General features: G+C 40.0%; 2 protein-coding genes across 2 annotated transcripts in view; one reads left to right on the top strand and one right to left on the bottom strand.

Annotated features, from left to right (window-relative positions):
• Window positions 1–15,043, bottom strand: part of TMEM192 (transmembrane protein 192) — a 488,151-nt gene extending 473,108 nt beyond the window's left edge. The window contains exon 1 of the mRNA XM_060246565.1: window positions 15,040–15,043. The gene's annotated coding sequence lies outside the window, so the exon portion shown is untranslated. The remainder of the gene's footprint in view (window positions 1–15,039) is intronic.
• TLL1 (tolloid like 1) overlaps window positions 1–22,893 on the top strand; it is a 191,454-nt gene that overhangs the window by 28,534 nt on the left and 140,027 nt on the right. The window lies entirely within an intron of this gene.

Genomic DNA, 22,893 nt, shown 5'->3' with positions numbered 1-22,893 from the left:
AGGAAGTTTGGCCACCCCTGGTATAATCTATGACCTCCAAGTACAGCTGCAGCATAACACTGAATATCAGATGCAGAGGAAAAATCTTAGGAGAGAATTATTGCTTCAGTGTTTTATTTAGTGAGCTTTGCAGAGACATCTACCTGGCCCCAGCTGGAAACAGGATACTCTGCTAGATGTACACTAGGGCTAGTTCACCAAGACTGTTCTTATCTTCCCGCATCCTTTGCAGTTCCCCATAATTGACATCCATTCATGTCCATTGGGTTTTGGACCTTATTCCACTGAGACCCATTTCTGCAGGTCATAGCTTCAAAATGTGGGCTTCATTGTGAAGCTTAAGTTCATGCTATGCGGGTAGATTCCCTTCTTGTGTGGACATACCCAAAGAATATGGATGCTGGTGACTATGAAAGAAGCTGGGGCCTGGATTTACTGTGTGTCCTATTTGTGGCCCTGTAGGGATGGCAAAAGTGGCAGCAGCAGCTCTTACTAGCAGAGCAGGAGTGGGGTTGGACTGCAACAAGTGTGGGAAGCTTGGTCCTGCCCTGGTCTGATACCAGAGCTATCCTGGAGGCTGGAGAGGGAGGGAGGCAGCCAATAGGGCCACTTAAGGCACATGCCACCATGGCTCACTCTCTTTGAAGTGTGTTTTTTTGTTTCCCAACAGCTTATTTTGTTTAGCCCACCACCTCGCTCTGCAGGTCTGACCAAAAGGATCACAACATTGAGAGAGAGCGAACATAGATCAAAGAGTGCACATCAACTAGGAAGTATTCACCAACCCCTTTCCCCTGGGAGGCCAGCAATGGCTGTGGTTACACTGAGGTGGGACTACTGTGGGCACCTGGTATAGGCCACGGCAGGTGCCTCTGCTCCATATTACCACATATGAATGACCAAGGGCATAAAGGGAGACCTAGGGTTCTGGCTAGCTTTCCTTTTGAGTACAGTGGTCTAACAGCAGACAAATACAATCTGATGTGCTGAGTGACACTGGGTTTGGTATATATTTCAATGGTTGTGGTGTGCAGAAAGGTGGGCAGGGTTGGGTTTATGGCAGAACCTTACCTTCTTGGAATTGTTACCCATCCTAGTGGTGGGGGTTATGGTGAGGGTGGTGAGAAAACCTCATGATCAGAGCAGGTTATGAATCTGGTACAGTGGCCTATTCTCATTGACATAACTTTTTTTCAGCTATCATGACCAAAGCGGTTATGTGCCTAGTACACAGGCGGGCTAGTTCTTGTGTGTCTGTCAACTAACATAACATTTTTTCAGCTCCCATGTGGACAGGGTCGATATGAACACTGCAAATGCCTTGTCTATGCAGGCTTGTTCTCATGTGTCTGTCAACTAACATTTTTCAGCTCTCCACATGGACGGTGTCGATATTAACATCGTAGATGCCTTGTCTTGCCTGCAGGAGCAGAGGTTAGCACATAGGCTAACTGTTGCATGTTTGTCAGCTAACATCACAATTTTCAGCTCTTTACATGGCAGTTGTTGATAGCAGCATTGCAGAAACCTTGTCTCGCCTGCCGGAACAGAGGTTTAGCACACAGCCGTTCTCTCATGAGTCTGTCAGCTAACATAATGTTTTTCAGCTCTCCATGTGGCAGGTGCTGATAGCAGCATTGTGAATGCTTTGTCTCATCTGCAGGAGGAGAAGTTTTGTAGCCTGGTACCAAAGGTCAGGGCCTTCTGGATCTCCGGAGCTTGGGAATACAACATATTCCAAGGATTATGTTATTCAGTTGCCTCTTCTACTTTTCACTTGTATTAGTCAGGGACTGTGGCCTTCTTGGCTTTCACTATACGTGCAGTGGTCATGATGCCTGCCCTGTGTCACTGGGATGGGTCCTCTGGTATGTAGCCTACTCAGGAACTCATTTGCATATTAGGCCACACCTAATATCACCATTGTTGCACACAGATTTTTTTGTAGAAACCCCCCAGCAGGAACTCATTTAAATATTAGTCCACACCCCTGATCCCAAGCCAGCTGGAACTGTGTTCCTGTGCGTTCCTACTAAAAAAAAAGCCCTGAGCCTACTTTTGGAGGAAATACTTTCCCCCAAGACTATACAGGCCACCATTTCATTTTCTAGCAAAGCTCATGATTTCACCAACTCATGCAACAGCTTCCTGGCTCAGAGGGTCGTAGAAGGATGGAGGAAGCATGGAGCAAATAATCTGTATGCTGGTCTCCTTGTTTGAGGCCACTCTGAGGGTGCATTTACTGTGGCCTTTTGGGAGCATGCCGTGCTTGGTGGCTGCCAGGGGCTACTCTCACGCTCAGGTGACAGGGGAGACCACTTAGTCATGGTTGTCCTTGTGGGATTCAGTGACCTATTATTCCATGTTTCTCAAGGCCCCAGCCAAGAGGCTGGGGTGGGAAGGAGGTCATTGACTTACTGGTGGGTCAGTTGATGTCCAGGATCTGGTTCCCCATGCGATACCAAGGCTTTTTACAATCATAACCAATAAAATTGTGGCCAATTTATTCCAAGCCAAGTTGTATGTGTGTTATTCAAACCTGAGTCATAAAACAGTTTAGCAGGGCACAGAAATAAGAGAACCCCTTTCTCCCTTTGGCAACCTCCCCTGCACCCTCTCCTTGGCGTTGGGGCTGCAATGAATGTTTACATGTCCGATGAAGTGTGTGTGTGTGAGTGGGGTTGGCTGAGTTCTTCAGTATTGTTCACTGCTCAAATTATAGTGAGCCGTTGAGACAGGAGATTCCTAACCTCTGGGCTTGAGAGTATTGACATGTCTTGTTTATAAAATGTGTCATTTAGTCATGATGTTGAAAGGAATATCTCATTTTATTACAGATGATGTCTTCATTCTGTTTGTATAAATCCCATTAGAGCTTTCTTCTTGGGAAGGGATAGTTTTATAGACTGCTGGGACTTGTAGCTACAGCTTACATAGATAACAGGACAGTTAATAATAAACCAAAGACAAGTGAAGTGCATTAACTTGAATGTGTTCATTGTGCAGGTTTTGTGGGATTTGGTAATATAAATGAAAAATGAGTATCTGATACAACATTATGCTCTTAATAAAAGTTTGTAGATACGTTTGCCAAAATTTTTGTTGCTGTATAAAGTAGTCTAACTCCTCAAAACAGAAATAGTCTGATATAATAATAATAATAATAATAATAATAATAATAATAATAATAATAATAATAATAATAATAATAATAATATAAAATTTTATTTATACCCCGCCCTCCCCGCCAAATGCCTTTAGAACATTTTACTGGTTACTTGTAGATCTGTTTTGAAATATATTATGAAACAAAATTAATATTTTTCCTATTTTCCAGTATACCAGTAAAATGTATTTATGATATAGAAACACATTTTATACTGGTACAATAAAGGAGACACTTCAAGGATTCTTATGTAGGATAATTGTATGTGCTAAAAAAAAAAGCAAAGGAAAGCATGGAGCTCTCAAGCCTGTAGCACTATCAATATTATATAATGGTTTTGCATCACATATGGCACTTATTTCCCCAGTATGTGTTGAGTTACATGCATTAATCATGAACAAACCTGTCTATCCTTTCTTAAAGGTCTGTTTGTGCTTTGTACTAGATTCATGCCACAGAGGTGGACATGGATTGTATTTTTGATACCAGGCTAATGCTCGCTTTATATTTTGCACCTGAGTATACATACCTGCATACAAAATAAGTGAATGCCCCATCAATTTGAAAAAAAAAATAGTCAAACTCTTTAAAAAATCAGATGTGATGGTTGGAAAAAGGACTGGTTTCTGGGTGTGAATCTGTCAAAGAAAATATATCTGTAATTCTGAACATTCACCCCATTCATATTAAATTATTTGTTTATATTATTTATAGTCCAGTTTGTCACTGAGACTCAAGGCATCTTACATAATGTAAGTCAGTACAATCAATATTATTAGGAGACATATAATAAACAATGTAATAGGACGAGGATTTCAGAAATCTGAAACGAGGCATAGTTATTAAACACAACATATTTAACAATGCAAGGCATGGTGTTATGTATGTAGGAATATAATGCAATGAGAGCAAGACAAAAACACAAAGAAAAATCAATACACAGTCCTGTTCTCTCTATTGAAATGTCTTCCTGAATCATTCTGTTATAATGTAGCTCTGTTCCTTTATAAAAATGCCCTTCTGGACAGATATGCATTTTGCATAGTTTGCAAAAAGCCCAAACTGTGGGAGCCTTTTTTAGGCATGCCATGTCATAGGGTGGGGGCCACTACGGAGCATGCATGTATACAGGCAGTTGCTGATTTAGCCCATTTGTAGGATGGCACCCGTGGAGGGCCCTGTACAGATAAGCTAAATTGTCATGGTGGCACACAGGAAAATAGGCTATTAGAGCTTTTAATATGATGGCTAGTACCTGGTAACTAATGGGTAGCAAATGGAGTGTTTGCAAAATGGGTGTAATATACATACACCCCCTAGTTTATGATAATAACTGAGCTGCAGCATTCTATTCTAACTGGAGTTTCAGAGCTGATTTTGAGGGGAAACCTATATAAAGTGCATTACAGTAGTCAAGTCTTGAGTGGCCAGATCAATTGACTCGAAGTAGTTCATCTTCCATGCTAAAATAAGTTGAAAGAAAGGGTTTTTGGGGTGTGTGGCTGCAGTAATTTGTTTCTCCGGCAGTAATGCTGGAGTCCAATGTAACTCCTAAGGTCTTGACTGAGTTAGCAAGAGTTGGCTGAGTCTTATCAAAAGTGGGAAGGATGGTGTTCTTCAGAGTCTTATGGATCGCAACCAGCATTACCTCTATCCTGTCAGGGTTCCCTTTCAATTTGTTCACTCTCAGCCTTTTAACCACGGCATTCAGGCAGTGACTCAATACACCTCTCTACTACATCCCTGGGAAAATTTGGATACAGAGTTGGGTGTCATCAGCATACGAAAAATGTTAGGTGGGGAACATATGCATTTGTACTTGATTTTGAGTACATTATTTAGGATCTTTGCCAGCACAAACTTTTCCTGCATGTAACAGATTGCAGAAGTGGATTTGCTGTTTATTAGTTTATGCATATTGATCTACTTTTGTTGGGTGATTTATGAATCTTTGAACAGATTAGGCAGTTACAGAATTTATAGTTATACATAGTTAAAGTTCTACATCACCTGTTATTAAATTGTAAATTTTGAATTAGCTATTAGTATTCTTGCCAGTAAATATTGCAAAATTAAAATAATGTAAAGAAGAAAGTCTCATGAACTATTTGTATCTAAATAGAATATGATGAATAAACCCCATCAAAAACGTTCAGATTATAGAGAAAATGTCTCTATTCTAAAATTCAGTGATGCTGTGTTCTGCTTGTATACAAGCATCTCCAAAACCTGTGGACAATGTGGCTTGCGTTTGTATGGAAAAGCACAGTTTTGCAAAGATATTGTTGTCCTCAATTTTTTCAAACATCAGAAAACAGCACTTGCTTTTTATTGTCATGCTTTGATGCAATTTGACTACATTGCTAGAAGGGAAATTGAACTCTTTCACACACACACAAAGTATTGTGACTGTGATTGTTACTTTTCTGTGGTGCATTCAACCACATCATAAAGACTAATTTTATGAATTTTCACCATTTGACCAGCACCTCTTCTGGGAAGGTGGATGGTAACTAAATGAGGAAGCTCTTCATATTTTCCCAAACTGTCAGAAGATATCTCTCAACTTTTCTGCAGCAATTTAATACTTCTTGTAGGGTGCATCTAAACTTTCCCCCTGTTTAATTTAAAACACCACTGAGGCAATTATCTGTAGTGAGCAAAGAATTTAGTGCAGTAGTAGTTACAATGGAATCTTGTGTGTACAGGGAATATTGGGGTGTTTGCACTGGCCCCACACTTTGCCAAGCCCACTCTGACAAGCAGACGAAGGAGTGGGAAAGGAAGATGCAGTGTTGTTTGTTGGTGGAGCCACCCAACAAATTTCACTACGAGCACACCAGGGCTGGTTAGAGGTTTTTGTGGGTCCAGCGCAAAAAACCCTGTATCTGGACCCCCTTTTTCCTTAGATACAGTCCCTTTCTCTTCTACTGATACTGCTTATCAATCTTTCTCCATTTTTGGATATGCAATATCTAAGTTAGAGAGATGGTGTGTTCTTCCTCTGGCATTCTAAAGTGTCATGTATTAGAATTTGAGGGGGCGTCTGTACTACCCATTTTATCTGACATTTCTAGGTTATTGAACAGGCTTTGAAGATTACAAAACACCTTGAAAATCAATTTATTCTCTGACAATGTAAAAATATATATATTTTCCCATCTTGTAGTCCTTCTCACAACAGGTTTTTGAAACATCTATTTGATTCTAATGGCTTTTACAGGTAAAAGCATTTGAACTGTAGTTTACACAATTATTGACTTTAAAACAAAAAGGGATAATTCTACAAAGAAAGGCTAAGCAATCCATTTTTTGTTTAAAACCAGATATCAAATTTCCATTCTTTATACATTATGAGTGCAATCTTGTAAATGCAAGAATATCCCCCCCTTATTTGTCCTCACTTCCACTTTCCTAGGTTGCAGTGTGCCAAATGGGAATCTCCGGCCACCAGTGTATTACTATAAAAGTGTATGTTTCTTCATCTGAGCACGAAATAGTATTTGCTCACAGAAAAATATGTATTTTCTTGGATGGATAGGACCCTTTGCTTCATATTGCCTTCTACTGAGCTCACCCCAAAAGCCGAAGCCCTGCTTTGGTTTGGCTCTATATAGCATGCCATAGGAGGACTCAAGGATAGCTACAGACACTTAGGCTAGGGTTGCCAGCCCCCAGGTGGGGCCTGGATATGTCCAGAATTACAACCTATTTTGTGAAAGGCTGAAAGTAGAGGCTGCCGCTGCTGCCCCACCCCCTTTTCCAACCACCTTTGAATATTCCTTCCCATGGCACAAATAAAGCAAAACAACGACCCTCCTACTTTATATGCTGATGATGAGGGGACCTGATGATTGGCACAAGTGGATAGGCTAAGTCATGAAAAAAACTGGTCCTTGTGCTTCAGAAGCCACAGGAACAACTGCTTGGTGTGCCAAAGAAACTGCAAAGGGAAAGCCAGGGAGAGAGGCAGGGGAAGGAGACTCCATTCATTGGCAGAAGCTGTTTCTACCGTCTCTTTTTCCAAGCACCTGAACTTCCCCTCAGCAAAAAATGCTGCAGATGAAGGGAACTGGGGGTAGGGGCACCCCTGATGCCCCACTGCTGGCCATAGCCAAGTAAGCCCTGTTTGGATGCTCAGCCTGAAGCATTCATTCACTACTGAACCATGAGCAGTGGAAGAAGTGTGGTAGCCTCCTGGCAATGGTGAAGTGGCAGTAGTCCATCTTCCTTTCTCTCTTCCCCTGCCCTTCTGCCTTCTTGTTCTGGACCATCTGCCCTCCTAGGGATAGCTTTGAATAGTTAAAATGGGCTTTCACTTTTAAGCACTATGGGATACCTCTTTTACTTTGTACTCAGAAAAGCAGGTCATGATTGGAACATGGAATACTGAGGGGGAAGGGGTTAGGATACAGCACCAAGATCAAAGCTGTGTGTGTGTGCTTGGGACCTGGGATTAGAATTTACAGAAGTAGAGATTCAATAAGAGGAAGTATGGGATGTTGGTTTTTCAAGCCATAAGGTTGTAAGACCACCAAATTTTACAGGAGCTTCAAGATTCAAAGCATGGATTGGAGTTACTTTGCTTTCTATCTCTTAAAACCTGCCCAGGGTTCTTGTGAGGGGGAAGAGCAGAGGAGTTTGCATGCTGCCCTGAGTTTCTTGGATGTAGAATGATAAAAATGTGATAGATACGGCAGACATGCCGAAAGGGGGGGAATGTTAGTTCTTAATTCACTTGGAGCAGCAAAATACCACGGATGGTCTTGAGTCTGCACAGTAGTTACCCAGATTTTTTTTGGGGGGGGGAGGGGCAATAAAAGTATCAGCACATTCTCCATGCACAATCTTGTATCCTGTTCATAGAGTAGCCCTACTGTATGAAGAGAAGATACTCCCCTGTGGGGAGAAAATTTGGGGTATAAATTAATTAAATAACTAAATTTTCTAAATAGTGCCATGGTTAGCCTTGAGAGAAAGAAAAAGTTTTGCTCTTTGCAGGGACTCTTTTAGGGACGAAGGGAATGGAAATGAATAGTAATCAGATGATTATTTGTCGCTCAGTAATGACCATGTAAAGAACAAAGGCTTGGATCGTGATGGGAAGAAAATATACATTGATCCTTGAATAAACAGATATAATTTGAATAAAAAATAGTTGTTTTTTTAAAATGGTAGTGTTTAACCTGATCTGCAGAGGTGTAACTCCAGAGGTTGTAGCTCCTGGAAACCAGTTTTAGAGTTACTTGTTTTTTTTTCTGTTGTGGAGTCAACTGGAGATTAACAAAATGCTTTTCTCACGCTGTTTGTCAACCAACATTTATAGTTGATGACACAGGCAGAGTGATGTCACCCTTCCCATAAAATCTTGGCCATTTGATAGCTATTGATGGTTTACTCTGCTGTCAAACTAATCAGATTCAGGACTTTGGAAATAAAAAGTGGAAGAAGCCCATTTTGCTTTAATTAAGACTTCTTTATTCATGCCTCAAACAGATAATTTCCTGTGTTTCCAAAAGGCATATTTAACCTCTGCTACAAGCATCAGTGTCTTAAAGAATCTATGGAAGACAACAAAAAGGTTACAACTATATAAAATTGAGTCACCCTTAACAAGATGAGAGACAATTCAAATGACTTGCCTTTTCTAAATAAGCACTTAGGGAAAGCAAGAGGAAAAAAAGTTTATTACACTCAGGAATATTCGCTTTCTGCAAAAGAGAATCTCCCAAAGAAATAAAAGACTAAGAGCTGGTGGTAGATAAACTGTGAAACAATCTGGAATCAACTTGCTTGAAAAATACAAGCATCATCCTACATAAAATGGAGGTGGGTGGGAGAGAAGTGATGGCTTTGAGAAGAAATATCAGAAAAATTCTAATGAACTGTAACATACAAATAGAAAAACTACCCTTAGGAGGAAGAAAAAAACAGTATATTTCTAGTGGTTACAAGGATTCAGTTAGCTTTTCTTTTTCCCCCAGAAGAGGAAGGGAAAGCACAGCTGCATGCCTTCTATGCAGAGACTGGTAGACACCTGTGCATGAACAAACGAGTGATGCTTAGATTAATGAACTATGTTTCCCCTCCAAAATATTGTTCAAGGAATATGTGCTGAGAAGTTGGTCTAGTAGCCAGATACTTAGATGTGGGAAAAGAACAATACAGCTGGAGAAAGATGGCTTTGTAAAGTGCTTGAACTCTGCCTGCACAAAGATATTCCTATGTTTATTTTGTTTAACTATGTATGCAAAAGAAAACCTTCCATTTGAACTCTCAGCGCCAAACTTTGGACTGTGTGAACATTTTTTTTCCTATCCTGTTTCTGCTTAGATAAAACTAAATCATAGATTGTTTGGTGTTTTCTACGCATGCTTAGTTTCCTAATCTCTGTATAAATTGTGAATATTTGTTTTTTTGCAAAGGAAAGCAGCACAACTATCAGGTTTGCAAGAAACTGATCTACCCATCGCTATGTCTGTATGGTGGCTGCTTCTGCATAGAGATATGTTCCAAGATATGTTCATAAAGAATAGTAACGTATAAAATGGCTTGCCCCATGAATTCTTTCAACTACATGAACAGTTTCTGCACTGGTGCTGGATGTTCTGGCATGTTTTCTGTGTAATCAAGAGGATCCTCATAGCAACTCACTGGACATTATATCAGACAGTGGAATACGGTAGCTACTATGTAAGGATTGTTTCCTTATGGATAACACAGTGTGTAGACCAGCCTAATAAGGCAAAGGAAAATGCCTGCTCTTTATACCTTAAAACCATTTCATATCTGCCCCTTAATACTAATCATGGAATTGTTAATTGTCACACAAGTTGATATAAAACTTTTGTACACAGCTTAATAAACAGCAAGATTTTTAATACGCCAAGGTGATAGAATTGACCCAATCGATGGATTTCCACTCCATTTAGCCTTTCTCAAACCAAAGGCTATTAATGTCTGTAACTAGTTTAATTTCAAAAGGGAAAACATATTTAAAATAAAGAAATTATCTAATGAGTCAGTAAGAGGGAGGGTCAAGAGGATGAGATCTCTGCGGGACACTTGGAAGTTGTGGAGAAATGTGCTCCACCCAGGAATGGCACTACAATATTGCATTCATTGTAACTACACTCTGTCCATGTAGAACCCAGCTGAAACTTGTGGTTGTCAGAAAGGGGGGAGTGGGAGAATGAGCTCTCAGTGCATAGTAAACCAGCTCTTGGATATATTAATAGCACTGGCCAAAGCAGGACAATGGCTGCTAATTCACATCCTGCTTCCACATTACATCCAAAGGAGAGAGAGACAGCTAACAGACAAATGGCTAGAAAATAAATTATTCCTTTTTGGCAGGAAGACCCTGGCAATCCGTGGAGGTTCCCTTTAGTCACCATGACTAGTAGCCACTGATAAACCTATCTTCCATGAATCTACCCAGTCCTGTTTTAAACTTGTCTATGCTTATGGCCATCACCATATCGTCTGGCAGCAAATTCCACATATGCTGTGTAAATAAGTATTTTCTTTTGCATATCCTGAATCTCCTGCCCTGCTCATCAATTTCATCGGATGTCCCCAAGTTCTAGAATTTAGGGGGGAGAAAACACTCTCTTTAGTTATCTTCACCCCCTACATTATTTTATAAAACTCTATAATGTTCCCCCTTTTGTTTATTTTCTAAACTGAAAAATCCCAGACTCTTCAGCCTTTCTTCAGAGGGATGGTGCCTTCCCACAGCATCCTGGTTGTCCTCTTCTGTATTTTTTCCAGCACTGTGATGTCCTTTTTGAGATACAGTGACCAGAACTGCACATAGTCTTCCTAATGAGGCTGCACCATAAATCCATAGAGGGGCATTATAATATTGGCCTTTTTTATTTTCAACCTCTTTCCTAATAATCCCCAACATAAGAGTTTGCCTTTTTCACGGATGCAGCACACTGGGTTGACTCTTTCATTGAGTTATCTACTACAACCTCAAGATATTTTCCTCTCTCAGTCTCACCAAGTTTGGACCCCATTAGACTATACTTGAAGCTGGTATTTTTGTTCCAATGTGGACCACCTTATACTTACCAGCATTCAACTTCATCTGCCACATGGTTGCCCAGTTTGTGGAGATACCCTTGGATCTCTTCACTCTTCACAGTTTTCACTATCCTGAATAATTCTGTGTCATCTCCAAACTTGGCCACTATGCTACTCACCCCTATTTCCAAATTATGCATGAACAAATTAAATAATACTGGCCTCAATAATGATCCTTGTGGAACCCCACTGCCCTATGTACTTTAATTGTGAGAACTTTCCATTTATCCTTACTATCAAGGGAAGTCTCAATCTAGTGATCTAAATAATGTTGCTGAGGAGCAAACAGCATAGACTTTCAAAAAATATCTGGTTGACCACTGTTAGAACCAGGATGTTCAGCTTGTGGCTTGTTCTTTTTTTGGAACAATCTAATTCAATGGAAAGGAAAACTCTAGAACTGATTAAATTATTTCGCTTGTGTAAACCGGGATGAGGATTGTGGCCCTAGGAGGCAGGGAAAATGTATTCCTTCTAATCTGGCATTTCACAGTTATTTAAACAATAATGATTCACTTTAGGATTTATGTAAAAATATATTGTTCTCACACAGGTAGATGATGCAAATTATAAGTAGATAAGACACAGAGGAACCCATGTGCAAATATAGTCCTGAGACAATATATGGTGTCCAATTGAATACTTCACAGGGTAGAATTTCAAGATAGCTTTTAGAGCAGAGAAGCAGGAAATCATGCTGTGGGTCTTTTATTTATTGTCATTTTAAAGAAATATTAATATTTTAAGAAATATTAAGTGCATAAGGAAGTGCACAAAGCCACAATGATTTGTGTGATTAAAACATAGTGGTTCAGTACTGATTTATGGTCAGGGAGTGCAATTTTGAACATATTTACTCAGAAGTTCCATTGAGTTTAATGAGACTTACTGATGTGTAATGGGGTGCTTTAACTGGCAGTCTTACTGAAAGATAAGACGCAGAAATGCTGATCACTGAGATACTGCTATATTTGCTTTTTGGCATTGTTAAATTTTTCTTACACACAATTACTGAAGGCGGTATGATGAATTAAATAAAATTACTTAGTTTTGTAATGTATAAGGCAAAGATGTTCAGTATGGTTGCTACTACTTTAAATGCCTTAGGAATAATAAATAGATTTTGAATGTTAGTTGGTGTGAAATATATGTAAAACAAACAGCTCTCTATGTGATGCCTGCACTTGTAAATATCAACAGCACTATGAAGAGTGTAACCCATTTTCCTGTTTCAGTTTACTGTCCTTCAGAAAATGGGTGGGTGGAATCCCCACAAAAAAGATGTTGAAACTGATGAATTTGGTTGGAATGTAATAGCCAAGCGTTGGCATCTCTCTTGCCATCTGCTTCTGTATCTTCAGTTCATCAGGTTTGTAGTTCTTTAGGATTTATGTTTATGCTGTGCACAACTACACAATCCCACAAGTGAGCCTAAGCGGTCTCCAAAAAGGGGAATAATGGAGAAAATGGAAACAGATGTGTATTGAAAAGCAGACAGGTTGCCACATGTGAGTGCAGAGTATTACTTACTCTGCCAGATACATAGTTTGCAAGGCAATTCTTATCTCCACCAGATAGAAGCAAGGCAATCCTTAGTGTAAATATACATTGCCTGTGGTTGTCCTTTAAAAATCACCAGGCTGGGCGGATCACAGCAGGATCTCCCAAATCCTGTGAGTTCTGACCCATCCATAGTCTCCAAGCAGCAATGTAGTCAGGATTTTTTTTTTTTAAAAAACCATCATATTGGAAGGAGTCTGTGTTTCAAGGAATACACTTTGTAAAAATGATTAGCTTTACTGGAAAAGATGAACAAAGAATGTAGTTTCTCCTGTTTAAATAAGTTAAATAAGGGGACTAATGGTCTATTTTATAGATTCAGGTGGATAGCTATGTTGGTCTGAAGTGCTGGAAGAGAAGGACCAGACTCTGTCGCTTAGCATCAGTGTGGGTTTATGAGATAATCAGATACAGCCAAGCAAACTGAGTTTCCTTCCTATTTATTCTTCTGGCTCTGTTCCTTTAATGTGTAGACAGATATTCCCAGAGAATTGTTTCCTTCCTTCCTTCCTTCCTTCCTTCCTTCCTTCCTTCCTTCCTTCCTTCCTTCCTTCCTTCCTTCCTTCCTTCCTTCCTTCCTTCCTTCCTTCCTTCCTTCCTTCCTTCCTTCCTTCCTTCCTCTCTCTCTCTCTCTCTCTCTCACACACACACACACACACACACAAAGAGGGAGCACATTGCACTCCATCTTTGTACCCTTAGAAGCTCATTGATTCACTTCAGATACAGTGAAACAAGATATCAACCATTACATATAGCAGGTTAGGAGGATGTTGCCAGGAAGGACCACTTGGAGCTAAGACTGGATTAAGGCAATTAGTAAGACCTGTGAATAACAGCAAATATAGCTAAAATTGGATTAAGGCATACTATTTTATTAATTTTAACATCCTGTTTTAAAGAGAATTTAAACACCTAACCACAACAGTTTATAACATAAAACAAAACTTAAGCAAGGTAAATTAGTAAATTTAAAAATATATGTAGTGAGAATACTTATGAACAGATTGCTCTATCTGAAATGTTTTTAATATGGTATTTAGTAAAATGTTCTCCATTTCATTAGAAATTGACAAGTCATTGAATTTCTGTATTGAGTGATTTCTTTGAATTGTAGATTTTACATTATTATAAACATGGCCAACCCATTTAAAAGGGGGGGAGTCTTATAGTGGAAATGTTTTTGTTCCATTTGAAAAGCTTCTGCCAGCAAAAATGTGTTGTAAATTGTGACCTTCCTACCTGCTGAAATATGAATCTCAGTCTGTCTCCCCTTAATTTCTTTAAGCAAGGTAAAATAAATCTGTGTTCAACCAGAAGTTTTCTTAAAGGGTGTGTTTATTTTAAATTGGACTATTAAAAAGGTAAGTTTAATAGTAATATGTGAAATGTCATCATGGTATTTATTTTTTTCTGTATCCAGTTAAGTGTGTTTCATTTACTAAACACTAGAAATTATTATTTGTTCTATGACTATCCCCTAGCTCTTGGCTCAGTCTAGCAGGACTTCAAATATTTTTGTTGTATCATTGAATATAAAATTCAAGCTGTTATGTGCATAGATGATTTCAGTATAACACACGAGAGAAAATAAGACAGTAGCCAAAGTTGGTTCATGGGTAGGGGGAAGAGAAGAATACATCTTTAATGCCACAGCGTTGATTCTTTTCTGTCTGCATAGAATGCTTAGCAGACTTCCATGTACAGATGGCTGGTACATATACAGAGAGCTGGTATCAAGTTCTGCCTGACATGCTCAAAAGAAGAAAAAAATGATAGTCATTTAGTTGGGTATATTTTCAACTGGATAGCTTTTTTCTTCTCCTTCTCCTCTTCCTCCTCATCTTCCTAGCATGTCAAAATGCTGAATACTGGCTAGCCACATTTTGTGCCCATTGTGTTTTTCGCTCTACCCCCCTTTTTGGTTTTGTTTTAATTTTGGATTGCAATATGTAAGAATATTATTTCGTATACAAATATTTTCTAAATGGCAGTTATGCTAATAATAAATTAAGGAGGGGTGGCCTATCAGCCAACCTGTCACTTCTCCGATTGCTGTTTTTACAAGTTCAGATGATCACACTTCCAAAGCCGTGCCTCAGCACATGAGCACTGTTGGTTTTTCAAATGTATAAAATATTAGGTTTCCTTTCATATGATTTATATCCTTATAAAATAAACCCATAAATATTTCTGCACACACCTGTAGGACATGATAATACATTATCCAGGCTTCTGCACTCCTTAAAATCCCAATTAGAATTACCACATTTTAAAATTAAAAATAAAGAATGAAATACAGCTTGGGTGGTTAAAGGTCAACTATAAGTCAGCCCTGTTCTTCATCTCCATTAACTTAAATGAGTATTCAGCTAGTCTTATTATCTTGATTTTCCCAAGAAACACTAGAAATTATAGTTTTGTTTTAAACGCTGAGAATTCTGTTAGGGATTTCTCAGCTGGCTAACATTGCTGCAGAGTTTCTTAGACGCAGAAAGTAATATAAATATGTGTAAAGTAAAAAGTCATCATGTCTATAACAATTTACTCTTAGAAGTAAAAATTTTATTATACAACTAATTTCCTTCTCTTGTGAAAACTTGATTTATTTTTAGGTACATTGAGACAGCTGTAATGTCTTTGTGGGCTCAAGGCACCATCCTGAAACTTCAGGAAAAAAGGATTCCCCCCCCCCATTTTTTTTTAAAAAATAAAATTCTGTTAACTATAATTTGTGCTGAGGGACCCATCTTCTCCTGGCCCTTCTCTTTGATATGTGAGATTCAATCAGAATATCTCATTTTTTTCAGACAAATGCCTGTGACATGTTCTTCAACTCTTTTCTCTCCCACAGTTGTAACCTTGGTTTGCAGAACTTGTCTGCTGATTGTCTTGATAATAGGCCCCCTATTGACAGTTATCTTTACAGGTCTGCTTTATCCTTAATGTATGTGCCTAATTCCCTGTTGATGTTAATAGGACTTAATCACACATATCAAAGGGATAATAAACCACTTACAAGAGTCTACAGCCCTCACTTGGGAAATGCATCTAATTACCATTAGTTCAGCAACAGGGTTGCCCCTAAATCTGTTTCTTATTGCATTGTAATAAAACTCACTGCACACTTTGCTAACTCTAAGCCCACTGTTACCAGTTTAGTGGGCCTTATGGCCAGGTGTTCGGTTTCTTTGATTTAGGTGTTCTGTCCCCTTAATCATTCTTTGATTTAGCTTGCCTGCCTATTGTTAAAAGTCATTTCTTTCTGTAAACTCCTGGCTTGTTGCCTCTGTAAGGCTAAGATGGCAGAATGGCCATTGAGTTTTATGTGTTACTCCTGACTATGATTTAGGGTTTTTTGAGTAAATGACTCTGCTGAGCAGTTAGCAAACAAAAAGATGTTGTAGAGCGACAGCTCTTCTGCTAGCTCTGTGTTGGGTTTAAATTTCCAAGAGCTACTTTAGGTTACGTTTTTACGTGTTCTTAAACTTTACAAGCATGACTTAACCACAAACCACAATTAGGAAATTTTAAGTTCATTTCATTTCAGTTGGAAGTTAAGCATGTTGTAATTGAGTTCAGAGAGATCCTCCAAAGAACTGTCTTCAGACTCTTAGGAAGGAAATTAAAGTATTAATAATTTGTTTAATTCCCAACTTGGCCCTGGAGTGCAGATTAAAAACAAACACAGTAGGGGTAACTTGGGAACGAGATACATGTTTCTGAAAACTGGAGGAAACCTCCAGGTTTGCAGATAAATTGGAAAGTGAGCATGTAGAGCCGTTGAGATGAGGTAACCCCTTGACTGAAAGAAATGTGTGTGAACTCCCCTCTAGCATCCATTGGTCAGCTGATCACGGTAGGTTTGGAGCTGAAAGCATCTTGCACTTTCAGCTCAAAGTAACCCATTTGCTGGCTGGCAATGGTTGGGCAACCCAGGTGGGTCGGGTGGGTGGGAATGAGCTCTTCCTTTGGGAGAGCCTTTCCCAGGGCTTTGTTTGTAGAAAAAGCCCAGCAGGAACTCATTTGCATATTAAAACCCCTGACATCACCATTGTTTCACACAGGGTTTTTTGTGGGAAAACCCCAGCAGGAACTCATTTGCATATTAGGCCATACCTCCTGACATGAAGCCAGCCAGAGCTGCATTCCTGTGTGCTCCTGCTCAGAAAAAGCCCTGGCCTTTCCCATTATTTAGATAAGTTGCCCGATAAATCCAAATCTCTGACAAAACTGATCCAGTACAAAGTGATTTGGCTGTCAAAACAAAAGATCAGTGCAGACAGGCATACTTTGGATGTCTCTGCCAGATCCATGGCATCTGCAGTAGTCCTCAGATGACACTCATGGTTACTCACAATGACTCTCCCTTTGGAGACACAGTGCAAAGTTGAAGATTTTCCCTTTAAAGGATTGACATTGTTCTCTATGGATGAGTTCCTTTCAAAATCATCAGACAGCTAGATACCTGAATATTTCTTCACCTGCTCCTGCTTCAAGGCAGGTAGTATGGCTTTGTCAGTTCGTTCTGTAAAGGACAGAGCAGGCAACAAGCACTATTGCCCTACTCATATTCTCAATGTCCTTATCAGTCTTCCCCCTCCAAAAAAGGAAGAGCATAGCACAGTTGAGTTCAGCCAGCCATCAGTTTTGTTTCATTTTTGGTTGCTACCCCCGCTTTTAGGAATGTTAGCAAAATTTGCAGTAACTTGATGCTGTATTTGTTCAGATAGTTGGGCTTTATTGATAGTGTTTGAAGGTTAAATCTTAGAGTTTATGTCCCTCCACTGTGCATCCCAGCCTTTGAGGCAGTGAATTATATATACCCCGAACTTCATGTTCAGTTTGGTGAAGTTTTCCAGGAGTTCTACAAAGGTTTCAGGGGGCTCCAATCCCAGGGTTTCCATTCCTGGTTCCTTCTGGTTGATAAGAAAGATGGAGGGCATAGACCCATCCTTGATCTGAGGGAATTAAACACATTTTTGAAAGTTTGAAAGCTTACAACTGTCTCTCTGTTTTCTGTTACTGAGTTCCTTTCTCCTGGATCATGGTTTGTGGTCTTTGATTTGAAGGGCACTTACTTTCATGTGGCTAGCCATCTGTCACATTGAAAACAACCTTCATTTCCGACAAGATTAGAGGTGTTTCATTACACTGCTCTCTGATTTGGCCTTGCTACCACCCCAAAGGTTTTTATGAAATGCATGGCAGTAGTGGTGGCACACTTGGATACAAAGCGTTGCAGTATCTTCCCCTAATTGGACAATAGGCTCTTTACTCCCAATAGGGACTTCTTGAAGGGTAGTCTTATACAAGCCAGAAAGTCCTCTGCTAGGTATTCTTAGGGTAGGAAATTGGTCCATTTTGTGGCCTAGACATCACTGAGGGAATTACTCACCTTCTCTGTCTGCTATCATTGATTTTGGAGTATTTACGTTCATTAGCTGAGGAAGGGTTGGCAGTATCCTCTGTTAAGAACCCACTTTGCGGCCATTTCAGCATTTCATGAGGAGGTAGATGGTAGTTTCCTTTTCTTGTACAACAAAGTCCCAGGTACATTTATAAATCAATAAACAATTAATATAGGACACAAAATGGAATGTTCCAATATGGTTATAAATGACACAATTTTTGGAAGGCCCTGATAAGGGAATTTTACTCTTATGACCTAAACTGGAAGGTGCATATTAGCAATATTATTGTTTGATGTATATGTAATTGCTGCTCTGACATAAGGCTAGATACATTTGTGGCCTTCCAAAAATTGTGTTATTTAAATAGGTTTCAAGCATCCTCTAGGGATTTGATTCTCTTGTGTTTTCCCTTGAGCTTTCTCCCCAAAACTATCTATTAACCTATCTAAACAGTGTGTGAAGTCTGCAACCTTCACTCCAGGCAGGGAAATCACCATGCAGTTAAAACACTTATCATAGATCCTACTCTTTATATTCCTAATGACCTAATCTTAAATCTCTCCCAGGAAAATCAATTTTAAACAATTTTGTTTGTCTGGACCACATCTGTTGTGTGTTCCCAGAACACTGTAATGCATAAATGTGTTTCCAGCTGTATATATCATGCAGTTGCTGCATTCACTAACAAACTGAGCTTGGCAACTTTGTGAACCCTAAGGCAAACTGATATGCTTTTGTTTAATTGTAGTTTCTTTTTGCTCATTTATTTCTTTGGTGGCTTACAGGACTATTGAATCAGTATTTCCACAAAATGCTAGTTGTGTTGAAAGTGGGGAGAGGTGGTGATGGGAGGTGAGCTTAATACAGCGAATTAATAAGGCTAAACTATCTTATTTCTCAAAACTGTACTTAAAGTGGATTTTACTTTTCTCTAGGCAAAAGATGAGGATGTAATGATGTTTTATGTTTGTTATTCTAGAATTTCTAAGTGTTGTCTGTAAGGATTAGCTGTGGCAACCTCATTGTTCTAAAATAGGGTAATAGGGTTAAGCGTTTCAGGTCTTGTTCGTTAATCAATTGGGACATATTGGTCTACTGCCAGCCTATGTGAAATGTAATCTTACATATTGTACGCTGAAGTACTGTAATTTGAGGTCAGTTGTAATGTCCAACTTTGAGAGTTGGACGATAAGAAAGGCCAAGCGCAGAAGAACAGATGCTTTTGAGTTGTGCTGGAGAAAACTCTTAAGAGTCCCTTGGATTGCAAGAAGATCAAATCAGTCAGTCCTAAAGGAAATCAACCCTGATTGCTCCCTGGAAGGTCAGACGCTGAAGCTCAAATACTTTGGCCACCAAATCAGAAGGGAGCACTCACTGGAGAAGACCCTGATGCTGGGAAAGACGGAAGGCAAAAGAAGGTGACAGTAAAAGATGGCTGGACAGTGTTACTGATGTAACCGCGGCTTTTTTTGTAGAAAAAGCCCAGCAAAATTCATTTGCATATTAGACCACACCCTCTGACATCACCATTGTTTTGTGCAGGGCTTTTTTGTAGAATTTTTTACATATTAGGCCACACCCCTTGACACCAGGCCAGCCGGAACTGTGTTCCTGCTCAAAAAAAGCCCTGGATGTAACTAACATGAATTTGAGTGGACTTCGGAGGAGGATGGAAGACAGGAGGGCCTGGCATAACTTGGTCCATGGGGTTGCAAAGAGTCAGACTCAACTGTGTGACTGAACAACAGAAAGTTTTTAACCAGAAATTTTTTTTCAAAAGTAGATGTCATTTGGGAATGTTCATTTCGCTATTGGCTGAGTGAGCACTATTAACTGTCAGATGCTTTCTGATGAAAGCTATGCTTTGGTGAGAATTAACACTCAGCTGTGGGGATAACAGGGATTCAACATGGCTCTTGGTTTTTCTAGGTAGAGGTGCCATCAAGACTTGCTTCCAATCAAAATAGTTCCTTATTCAACTTTCCTTTGGAATAGAGGCCTCTTGGTGGCACTCCAAATAGAAGCTTGTGGTGCTAGAAGCAGTGTTTGGACCGGGCAGCACTGTAGGGACGGTGGCTCAGTGGTAGAGCATCTGCTTGGGAAGCAGAAGGTCCCAGGTTCAATCCCTGGCATCTCCAAAAAAGGGTCCAGGCAAATAGGTGTGATAAACCTCAGCTTGAGACCCTGGAGAGCCGCTGCCAGTCTGAGAAGACAATACTGATTTTGATGGACTGAGGGTCTGATTCGGTATAAGGCAGCTTCATATGTTCATAGTTGTTGTGAAAGACAAAATATACACCTAAGTGTGAACCTTGTTCATGTTTTTCTTATTGTTTGCATAAGGGAGCTGCATTTATTAAGAAAAATGAACTTAGTAGGGGAAGTGAATCACTTCCTTCCTATTTCCCTAGCATCTCAGGTGCCATACATTGTGAAAAGTCCATTTCCATGGATACACTGAGGTGAAGCATCTCAGACATACCAGATACAGTGACTGGGTGTCTGGGGGGGACAAGGAAGAGGGGCATTATTTTCTTCAGCCCACTGGCTATTTGGCTGCTTGTTTGACAGAATGGTGAAGTGCTACTGCCACCTCAGGAATCCTGACCAGCATGCATACACTTAACTTCAGCAGTGCTGGTGTGAGCAGGTGAGTGAGAAAGAACAGGTGGATGTTTCTGCAGTAGGGAGAAGAATAACAAATATGAACCCGTGTAGTAATTACTAAAATGAATTATTTGGGGGGAGGGATGAACCTCCCCCCCAAACAATTAATCTATACATCTATTGTACAGATATTGTGAAGATGAACTTGGTAAGAAGCTGAACTTGGTGAGTATTGATATGTATTTTTCTGTCTTCACTTATGGGTTGGTATGAACTTCTTGCTTTCTGTTCAGAGAAATTGGTAATTCAAGAGATTAAGAACAGTGAAGGGATATTTGAGAGACATCTTCAAAGTATCTAGTACCTCTGAAACTTCACTACCTTTCAAACTTTGCTTACAAAAGTTGCCTTGTCTTGTGGAACTTGCATTCCTTTTTCTATAGAAAGTACACTTCCCTCCTAGGGAGAGATCTTAGTTGGATATAAACTCACGGAACACCATAAAACAAATTTCCCTCTGCCCTGTAGTATTTAATAACAGACATTGCCCAGTTTCACAGACTCTTACTAAAACAGTTTTACCATCCAATTCCTTCAAAATATAGGGTTGCCAATTTTGGAGCATCTGGGCTGGTTGCCAGATCATGGGCAGCAGGCTTTTAAAAGGGAGAAGTTCTTTTTTAAACCAGCTCACCTGTTTTCCTTTTTCCTTTTTCTGTGAGTGCAAGTTATACATGTATGCCTGTGGAGCAGAGGAGATTATTTGGAAGGTTTGTGTGTAGTGCAAAATTTAAAATAGCTTCCTCCTTTGTAGAAATCCTAGTCCCCATCAGCAGTGGCAACAAGGAGCTGCCATTGACTAGCTGGCTGGCTCATCCACTTGCCCCCAGCCAGCCTCTTTCCACACTATTGTGGGATGCTGGCACAATGGCAGGAAGGAGAAAGGGGATAGGCTAGGACAGGAACAGGCACTAAAGCCGTTCTAAGCTTCCCCATTACTGATGGGCTATCTCCCTGAACTATCAAAGTTGTCCCTTTTAGACTCCACCCATGTAAGCCAAAATGCCCTCAAAACGAGGTTGGGGAATTGACAGGTGGGCACCTGGCTTAAAAAGGATCTAGAATCTATGTATACAGGATACACGTCCAGAAATTATTGCTTAAATTTGCCAAGAACACTAATTAAGTAAAACAATTAAAATTTTATTCCAGAAAAATATAGAACACCCATACAAGGTAATGAATACATACAACACACATACAGTCCTAATAAAAATAGAAAAAAATGCAGAGATAGCACAAGGATGGACAAACAGGGTGATAATTACCAATCGTCTTCAAGGAAGGCTCCAATGGCGATGAACGAGGACTAGGGGGAAGGAACCCTTAACTGGCCAAGAATCGGGGATGTATCTAAACAGCAGGGTAGGGATACTGCTAGATGCACACCTGTGGGGAGCTGGACCACAGGTTATAAGGACTACCTTGAGCCCTTAGGGGATGGGAGGTACAGGGGCAGATGACAGCGGTCAGCTGGTACATGACCTCAGAAAAATGGGAGGCTCCGCAATGACCATAAGGGCTGGACTTATGCAGTAGCCAATAGCCAGTTTATTGGGGGCACCAGATTGGATGCCCTTCCTGGCCAATGAGCAGGCTTGGCCTGGGTTACCTGATTGTACTTCCAAGTAACAATGGGCCAAGGGGAGGTTCCAGGATGACCATTAAGGGAAAGAATGGGAGAAATGATTAGGATGGGGGTGATTAAAACTATCAAACATCTAAAAAGGTGACAATAGATGGCCAAATTGCTATGTAAGGTAACACCCGGTCTATACAAAGACACTTGGCTCTAGGTGAAGATGTTCTTCCTCCTCTTCTGTCTTCTATTGGCACGAGCCTTTGTCTTGAGTTCCATTAGACAAAAGCTTAGGCGGTTTGTCAGGATTCACGCCTACGATAAGCTTGATGGCTTTATGCATAGGTGACATCTGTTGAGTACGTGAGCCTCCCGCTTCGCTGTTATGGAGTCTGGCACTGCAGGAAGATAGCTGC

Source organism: Heteronotia binoei, chromosome 9 (genome assembly GCF_032191835.1).
Source record: "Heteronotia binoei isolate CCM8104 ecotype False Entrance Well chromosome 9, APGP_CSIRO_Hbin_v1, whole genome shotgun sequence".
Classification (NCBI taxonomy): Eukaryota; Metazoa; Chordata; class Lepidosauria; order Squamata; family Gekkonidae; genus Heteronotia; species Heteronotia binoei.
This window is presented reverse-complemented; position numbering and strand designations above follow the sequence as displayed.